The sequence below is a fragment of the Vicugna pacos genome, chromosome 17 (assembly GCF_048564905.1).
Source record: "Vicugna pacos chromosome 17, VicPac4, whole genome shotgun sequence".
NCBI classification, from domain to species: domain Eukaryota; kingdom Metazoa; phylum Chordata; class Mammalia; order Artiodactyla; family Camelidae; genus Vicugna; species Vicugna pacos.
The window spans coordinates 9,745,154-9,753,800 of record NC_133003.1 but is presented as its reverse complement, the minus strand read 5'-3'; the positions used below and the strand labels follow the sequence as shown (position 1 = coordinate 9,753,800).

General features: G+C 42.5%; 1 long non-coding RNA gene across 1 annotated transcript; it reads left to right on the top strand.

The window, feature by feature from the left end:
- The first annotated feature begins 15 nt into the window (after window positions 1–15).
- Window positions 16–7,912, top strand: LOC140686551 (uncharacterized). The gene is made up of 2 exons (XR_012060376.1): window positions 16–76; window positions 6,624–7,912. It is a non-coding gene; the product is annotated as an uncharacterized lncRNA (long non-coding RNA).
- The last annotated feature ends 735 nt before the right edge of the window (window positions 7,913–8,647 follow it).

Here is an 8,647-nt window from a genome sequence, read left to right as displayed (position 1 = left end):
GGTGCAATTATACCTGGGAGCACCGCGGAGACCCCTAAAGCTTCAGAAGCACAAGGTCGGATTCTGCAAAGTCCAGGTGTGCGGGGTGGGGAGACGGGGATGCTGCTAATTTATGATCAGGGGGACTCTCCTCTGTGAGTCTGTCACAAATTAATGGGACTCTGGGAGCTACACATCCTCTTTAGGATTATAAACGGGATCCGGACGTTTTCGAGCCTCTGCCACCGTGGTGACTGAGGATCCTCTCCCTCGCGCCTCATCTTGTGGGAACACCTTACTCCTAATGAGATGACAAACTTCTACTACCTTCCTCTCAAGTCGGTGTCAGGACAGTCCAGGCCACGCCAGGGCTGGGGACCTCTCTTGTCTAGCTTGGATGTGAATGAAGCAAGGTCCTCTCACCCACTGGTGGCACATACCGCCCCTTGTTTTCCAGACCCTCTCTCTACATGCCCTCTGCTCCTGGTGGCTGGCTGAAGTGACATCCACGGGGTCCCTGCCCTCCAGCTTCTAGTTGGGGTCCAGCGGCGAGCATAGGCAGGGAGGTCCGGGTGTTTGTTTCCCTGGCATCCTGACACTGCTCCTGCCAGGGGGCCCTCTCCTCTCTGATCTCTGTAACTTCCCTTACTCTCTGCCCCTTCAGTCTCTGCACCTCCTCCCTGCTGTCCCAATACTACGCTATCCATTGTGGTTTCCCTAGTCCTGCCTACACTTTTATAAGGAATCCACTTTTTAAAAAAACTGAAGTACCATCAGTTACAGTGTGTCAATTTCTGGTGTTTAGCACAATGTCCCAGTCTTGCATATACATACATACAAGAATCCACCTCTCAAACTCTCCTCAAATTTCTCCATTTCAGCATGGAAGCCTATGTGTTAAAACAGCATTTAATGAAAAAGAATCTGAAAAATATTATATATATATGTATGTATATATATATATACACCTGAATATGTATGTATCACTTTGCTAACATAACACTGTAAATCAATGGTACTTCAATAAAAAAAATTAAAAAGAAAAAAAAAGCCCAGCATTGTCCTGATTTGCCCATTTTCCCTTCTGCCTCTTTCAATGTCCTGACTCTTTAACAGTCTTTCCTTTCTTTTCTTTTTCTTTTTTCCAATTTCTCTTATTTAAATTGAGGTATAGTCAGTTTACAATGTTGTGTCAATTTCTGGTATACAGCACAGTGCTTCAGTCATACATGAAAATACATATATTCATTTTCATATTCTTTTCACCATAAGCTAGAATATATTGAATATATTTCCCTGTGCTATACAGTATAAACTTGTTTATGTATTTTATATATATTAGTCAGTATCTGCAAATTTCAAACTCCCACTTTATCCCTTCACACCCTCTTCCCCCTGGTAACCATAACTTTGTTTTCTATGTCTGTGAGTCTGTTTCTGTTTTGCAAATAAGTTCATTTGTCTTTTTTTTTTTCATATTCCACATATAAGTGGTATCACATGGCATTTTTCTTTCTCTTTCTGGCTTACTTCACTTAGAATGACAATCTCCAGGTCCATCCATGCTGCTGCAAATGGCATTATTTCATTATTTTTCATTGCTGAGTAGTATTCCATTGTATAAATATACCACAACTTCTTTATCCTGTCATCTGTCGATGGACATTTAAGTTGTTTCCATGTCTTGGCTATTGTAAACAGTGCTGCTATACACACTGGAGTCAGGTGTCTTTTTAACTTAAGGTTCCCTCTGGATATATGCCCAGGAGTGGGATTGCTGGGTCATATGCTAAGCCTAATTTTAGTTTTTTGAGGAATCTCCGCACTGTTTTCCACAATGACTACATGAAACTGCATTCCCATCAGCAGTGGAGGAGGGTTCCCTTTTTGCCACACCCACTCCAGCATGTATCATTTGTGGACTTTTGAATGATGGCCGTTCTGTAACAGTCTTTCAAGTATCTGTAAAAGACCACAATCTTTGCTTGTACTTATGTACTTTGTACGGGTTTGCCCTGCCTCATTTCCAGAAGGGTGTGACGCTGTGCCCGTTTGCTGGTTTTGCCCCAGTGCCAACTTGTCTCTGCCCTCTGAAAATGCCCTGTACCTTGAGGTCACCCACATGACCTTTTACAAATGGAGAGGAATCTTCAAATGTGAAGACCATCTTCAAAAATAGATTTTATTGAAGTCAGTCCTTTAAAATAGAATTTGATTGAAACATTTTTTGGCATGGATATAACCTCAGAAATATAATACGCAATTGCCTAGTGACATTGAAGTATCTACTATTTTGGTTAGCACAGATTTCACTTGGATTCTTTTGAGATAATTGTCTTCTTATATAAGATGGCAATTTCTTTTCTTAGGTACCCATCGCTGTATTGGAAAAAAAATGCCAGTGAGAAAAAATGCCAATGTACTTCAACTTGTGATAAAAAAATAATCCAAATATGGCTGCTAATTTCTAGGCTATTCAAAATCAGGATTCAAGATCAAAGTAGACACTACTTAATTTTTAGTATAAGAGAAGTACATGGTGCCTTTAAATAGTGGTCAAATTGTTTTGAAACCTAAGTATTCTGATGATGGCTTTGGGCAAGGACTAACTTTTACCCAAGTGGAAAAAGGAGGTGTAGCAGATGCTCTAAATGCCCCCTCACCTCCCCCTGGCCCCCAACAGAGGTCACCTGCTGCTTCCGTGGAGAATGCCTTTTTTTGCAAAGCAGTTTCCCCTCTCCTGCATCTCTCTGCCAGGGTGAAGAGGATGCCCACGTGCTTGAGACGCATGCCTCAGGAGCAACCCTCAACCATGCAGGGACAGGAGTTAGAGGATAAAGAGCCACATTTCTTCACCTTTTGGGAGAAGAGACAATTCCGAGATGCGCTCTAGGCAGCCCATCACGGACCCAGTAGGACTGAGACCCTGTTGCCCTCGGCAGCAACCTGCTAATCAGCACACCCTTCATTGTATTCCTCCCTTTCCTGTCTTACTTCCCTACTCTCTCTGTGCTTCCTGTGACCGTCTCCCAAATAAGCTACATGTACGCCAATTCTTGTCTCGGGGACTGGCTTTTGGGAGAACACCATTATGAGACTCCAAAAGGACAGTGAGAGGTGAGAACTACAGGACAGATCAGGCTGTTCCTAGCTTCAAGAGAACAGTGTCTTTCTCGCCGACGTAGAAAACAAACTTATGGTTACGGGGGAGAAACGGGTGGGAAGGGATAAATTGGGAGTTTGAGATTTGCAGATACTAACTACTGTATATAAAATAGATAAAAAAAAACAAGGTCTTACTGTACAGCACAGGAGACGATACTCAATATCTTGTAGTAACCTATAATGAAAAAGAATATGAAAACAAATGTATGTATGTATATATATGACTGGGACATTCTGCTGGACACCAGAAATCGACACATTGTAACTGACTGTACTTCAATTAAAAAAAGAGAGACTAGTGTCTTTTATGTTCTTCTCAATCACCCCTGTCTTTAGATTGCAAACGATTGAGAACACTAGCTGTTACTTATCAACTCTATAAATCTCTACAGTCTATGCATATGATGAAGGAGGACCTGATAAATATTTGATAATAGTGACAACTCTAAGATTATGCCACTTTGGGTAGCCAATACCATACATAGTCAAAGGTATCATTATTGCAAAAGAACAAATATAGCTCTACCTTTTTTTGTTTTTAATTGAAAGGTAAGTGTGGTTAGCTCCCTCTTAGTCATTTCTAAAAGCTAAAAGAATACAATGTCTTTCTCAGATGAATCCTGTTAGGGGTTAAGTTTATACAACTGTGTTCCACGCACATGGAGTTTCTTCTCAGGTAGCTTGTCAGTTTTTCACATTTTTCGACTCATGTCAAGAGCCTAGGAGGAGTGGTTGCAAGACCTCTGCACAGTTCCTTCGACAGCAACGCAGTTTCACCAAATGCACATGTATTTACTTACATGCACAGCTTGGTCTTAACATTTAGAACTGGCTGGAGACCTTTATAAACCTTTTTGGAAGGAGCCCAATCCAAACATAATAAATGGCAGAGAATTCAGTGGAGAAAATAACCATCAAACAAGAATTAGGTGCATAATTTAACTAAGCAACTTCCCCAATTGTGACCTTTATTCTTTGACTTATTATCCACCCACCATTCAGTGAGAGGAATAATGTTTTCAGCATATTGCTTTAGGAACTTTTCCCATAAATAACTCACTAGCATTCATCACATAGTAGAACAGTGAGAAGTCACACCAGGGTAATACCAGACAATTTCTTCATCTCGCTAATGTTAATGAAATTGAATAGGCTTGCTCCAAAATTCATTGAGAATCATTATTCACTGTCCTAGAAGGTACTTAATCATAGCCAGTTGCCCAAAGACTACATTACACACCTCGGAGGGAGGAAAGTTATGGCATAAAAAGAATCTTCCAGGCTGTACACAGTAGGACAAAATACGTGATTATGGCTCCTGGAAACCCAAGCAAGTCAGCTTCAGTTATAAGCTTCAAGCTTTATTTTAAAACATCAAGCTAGAAGGCAGCATATCTTAGCAAAACACGGTAAAGCGCTCTTTCAAATTCTCACACATTTCATCCTTCAAACTGTATCCTTTCTTCATCCCAACCACAGTTAGGCATCCCTTGCAAATAAGCTAATGGTATAGCAGCAGTAAGTGCCAAGGCAACCCCAATTATCTCTTAATCACACACAGCAGGCTTCCCATGTGTGTGCCTCCTTCTGAGGATGCTTTACAAGAAACAAAGAAAGCCAAGCAAAGCAGTTAGAGATTCCATGCAGGCTTCTTGATGGCAGGTTCACTCTGAAACGCTGTGGGGCAAGACACAGACAGCAGTAACCATCACCAGGAAGAGCTTGCCCAGATCAAGAAAATAACCGGACCTGGTCAGATGATTCTATTCGCACGGGAAGGACTTGGACTAGGAAAAAAAGTGGGTGGAGATGATCGGACACGCAAATCAACGGTTTTACAAGGAGCTCTAGCCCTTGACAGGTGGAGAAGGAGATTTCAGGCACCTCATCTCAGCCTGTGCCCCTCAGGGTGGTTTTGTATCTCTTTGGAGAGAGAATCAACAGCTCCTTGTTAGTGTGAGACCATATATTCAGTGGGGGAAATGGTCTTAAGACCAGAAAAATGTCAGACAACTCCGTTTCATCCTCAGGGAAGATTAATGTGATTGGGAAAAGCCTATCAATTAATTAGTCAATAGAATTTATGGTAGGGGGAGGGTATAGTTCAGTGGTAGAGCATGTACTTGGCATGCATGAGGTCCTGGGTTCAATCCCCAGTACCTCCATCAAAACAAGTAAATAAATAAAGCTAATTATCTCCCCACAAAACAAACAAACAAAAAACCCACAAACAAGCAAAAACCAAAAAAACCCAAACAAAGAAGCAAAAAAAAAAAAAAGTTTATGGCATGACTCTTAGTTGCCGGCACCATCCAAAGGCTGGTGAATACAAACTTTGCACGAACTCTGTGCTTTTTTCACACATTCAGTGAGAGAACTGCTGTAGGGAAGGCAGTCCCAGACTCTCTGGATGCTGTGAGCATGAAAATGCACTGACTAAGGGGGATAATAATTACTCTGTGTGTATAAGTCTCTTCCCAGATAATAAAGGATGTTCAAAAGTTTTCTTTCCTTTGATTCATACACCACGACCCGTGAAATGAACAGGGAAGCATATTAACCCCTTCCAACAAAGAAGAAAGTCTCGTGCTCAATCGTGAAATTTGCAAGAGCTGTGGGAATTTAAGGACCCAGCACACAGCCGTGATTACACTTACCGTAGGAGGAGGCTGCGAGAGTGGACAGGCAGGGGTTTCTGGAACCAGGCCTTTGAGAAAGTTCCATGAGCCCACTAATTAGCCCCACCCGAACCTTCCAGCCTTGCTCCATCCTCCGTTTCCACAGCACATTTTCAGTCTTTACTTCAGCTGCTCAGACTGCTCCTCTCCCTTTGTTCATTCTCTCTTCTGCTATGTCGGTGGCCTCAAGCCCGGCTTTACAGCAGGGTCACCTGCTGAGTTTCTTATTAATTCGGTTCCTTGGGCTCCACCACAGACCAGCTGAATCAGAGATCCCTGATGCAGTCCACTACCAGAACTGCTTTTGTTGTTTGGAAACCCGGGACTGGATTTTGGACTCCTCTGGGGCATTTGCTTTGTCTTTTTAAATTTTTTAACTTTTATTTATTTTTTGGGAGGGGGTAATTATATATATCTATATATACATATATATGTGTGTGTGTGTGTGTATATATATATGTATATATTTATACAGAGGTACTGGGGATTGAACCCAGGACCTCTTGCATGCTAAGCATATGCTCTACCACTGAGCTATACCTTCCTCCCTCCATCTTTTAAAATTTTTATGACCCAGTCTGATACAGTAATATTCCAGTCAAGAATTGGAATATTTGGAATAAAGTTAATTGGTGAACCTACGGGAAAGTGAACCTAGGTGTGTGTTTGGTTATCTTTGCAAATTTTCTGTGAGTTTGGCATTTTTCAATACAAAAAATTAATGTGCTTCAGTACTAAACTCACTAATTTTTTATCAAATGAATGCATGATCTGACCTCCAACCTTTTATTTTTTATTTAGGAGCAACTATTAAAAGTGAGAACTATCAAATGGAGAATTCGTTACCAGGAAGATCTCAGAAACGGGAGGACTGGAGACTAAAAAGGAGCTTTTCTTCTCTGTTGCATTGTTGGAACTTGCAACCGATTCTTCTCCAAAAATGTTCCCTATTCTGTATTATCCTCTAACTAGAAACCTATCTCTTCTTTTATTTCCAGTTAACCCCCCATTTGTCTGTGTAATAGACTGGGATCAACCAGAGCAGCAACAAGAGGTCAGGCCAAGAAAGATACTGGCTAGTTATGGTGTTCCTTTCCGGTTAGTCTCAGAGCCCACAGTCCCTTTCTGCAGAGTCCTTTCCACATGGGGCATCATGCTTTGTACCATGCACCACCACCATCCAGGCTCACCTGATTGGAGTAGCAATGGGAGCCAGGCTGAAAGATGGCCAAAGGTCAGCACAGTTCCAGGTGGACTGGATCTCTCCTGGTTCATGGCTGGCTTCCCTGAGGATGTTGGCGTATGGCACACATGCACAGACACACAGCCAGAGGAGGGCTGCGTGGAGACCGAGGGTAACAAGAGACGGCTCTCAGTGTGGGAGCCATCACGGGAAGAGAAGACTCACTTGACAGCGGCCGCAGCAGTAGAAGCAAAAGCAGAAAATTATTTGTCAACATTCTTGGTTTCAAGAGACAAAAACCCAACCTGAACTTGTAGGCAAAAGGGGGGAATTGATTGGCTAACACAGCCATGAAGACTGGGGATGTGGTTAGGTAGGATGAGAAGCAAGAACTGATCCCAACCAGAAATTACTGTCTTTGTCTCGTACGCTTGTCTCCCTCTGAGTGTGGGCTTTATTCTTGCTAATTGTCGACAGACATCTCAGTGCAGGGAGAGAGGACACGTCCTCCTGCAACACTGAAATATTTTAGGGAAAGGCTCTGACTGGTCCTGCTTGGGTCACATAACCATCACTGGACAAATCAGAGTGGCCAGGAGGGCTGGGTACTGTGGTTGACAGTCCCCATGGTTTGCACAGGAGAGAAGGAAACGGACCTTCAAGAGAAAGAGGGTTAATTTCCCCAAAGAAAAGAGAGAAACTGGGTAAAATAAATCATTGACACCCACTCTAGTAGCCATATGGCAGAATGGTAGAGAAGGAATCAGTGGACACCTATTTCTGAGCACATAAGCACTTAAGATTTTGTTGTGTCATCAGAGCAGGTGCTGATCTCCAAGGGCTACAGTTTTGCACATGTATCAGGCAGCTATTACTGTAATAAACCTCATAACAAACATGCCAAAGATCTCAGCGGCTTATCACAACATTTATTGTTCATTCAGGGGTTGGGGGGCAGCAGGGATGACTGTGCCTTGGGCTTAGATTCCGCTCCGCTCTGTGCATCGAGTGCTATCTGGGGCGTGCTTTTGTCATGATGAAGGGCAAAAGCCCAAGTGATCAAGCCAAACTCTGTAAGTAAGATTTGGAAGTGTCCCTGCCTCTACTTGCATCATCGCCACCAGCATTCCCTTATCCATGCCCATCATCAGTGGGCCAGAGGAGTTCCAGAGAGGTGAGGAAGAGAAAGTGATACTTGCTGCATAGTAAGAAAATCTACCATTATCCCGAAAGACATTGAATGACATTCTAGGAGGTCTGCTGCAATTGCGTCTTATGTTTTCTTGTTTTTCTATGTATTTATTTAGTGAATGTGCATCTCAGTTCAGAAATCCAAGTGTGCATGAACTACAACTTTATTTCCTCCAATGCAACTTCATTGTATTTTGAGCCCCCATTAAGCTGAGTGGCTGAAACTTGACCTCCTTTAATTCAGAACTATCTGTCTCCATCTTTTTTCACAATTGTAGCTAAATCCTGGGGGTTTATGTGTTATCAAAACACATCTGGTGGGGGAGGCTATAGCTCAAGTGGTGGGGCACATGCTTAGCATGCATGAGGTCCCATGTTCAATCCCCAGTACCTCCTCTAAAAATAAATAAATAAATCGAATTACTGCCCCCCCCAAAACCACACAAAACCC